General features: G+C 41.4%; 1 protein-coding gene across 1 annotated transcript in view; it reads right to left on the bottom strand.

Moving 5' to 3' along the window:
* zgc:63972 (protein CutA homolog) overlaps positions 1 to 164 on the bottom strand; it is a 14,701-nt gene extending 14,537 nt beyond the window's left edge. Inside the window, exon 1 of the mRNA XM_042059938.1 lies at positions 1 to 164. This exon is cut by the window's left edge and continues 204 nt beyond it. The gene's annotated coding sequence lies outside the window, so the exon portion shown is untranslated.
* Positions 165 to 747: the final 583 nt, after the last annotated feature.

Below are 747 nucleotides of genomic sequence, written 5' to 3'. Positions count from 1 at the left end.
CTTTCATGAAAAATCAACATATTCATTGTATCAACTAAAATGAATTTATAAACTTAATATCCAACAACGTCTATTACGGTCACAAGCGTCTGTAATGTTAGCCAGTTCCCCATAGCCTGACTCCAGCATTGTTACTTTGACAGGTAGCTGCGCTATGACCAACGCTATGCGGGACACACACGGAGAGAGTGCACATAGAACTTTTGAGAGTGCCCTGGATCATTGTCATTGGATAGTACGAACTTCCGGGTTCGGAGCAATCCAATGAAAAAGCAGAGTGCACGGACACTAACATGCCCTCTGCTAAAGCCTTAAGCAGCTTATCCATTTAATATACTTAAGTGCTATACGTGCCCCTTTTTTGGGGAAGGAGTAGGCTGAACGAGAGGGACTTGTTCAGATGTGTGTATTACTGATAATATTCTCCCTCCCTGTCCTCCATCGTCGTCATGTGACTGCATCATGTATGCTACAGTGAGAGTAGCCTATCTGTAAACAAACTACTGTATGTGTCAAGTCCTATCTCGTGATTGTAGTGTTTGTGGACATCCATCATACATACTAGTAGCCTATATGTCCACACACAGGCGTTTAGACTACTATACACATTTCAAGCAGGGCATTATTTTTGTTTTGCTTTGACATTTAACATATAGGCTAGCAAAACGTATGAAAAGGGCCCTAGGCTTATAGCCTTATTAGGCTTATAGCCTACTGTTACAATAACAACAGCGATAATAATAGCCT

Source organism: Alosa sapidissima, chromosome 13 (assembly GCF_018492685.1).
Source record: "Alosa sapidissima isolate fAloSap1 chromosome 13, fAloSap1.pri, whole genome shotgun sequence".
Classification (NCBI taxonomy): domain Eukaryota; kingdom Metazoa; phylum Chordata; class Actinopteri; order Clupeiformes; family Clupeidae; genus Alosa; species Alosa sapidissima.
The sequence above is the reverse complement of the archived record's forward strand: the minus strand, read 5'-3'. Positions and strand labels throughout refer to the sequence as shown.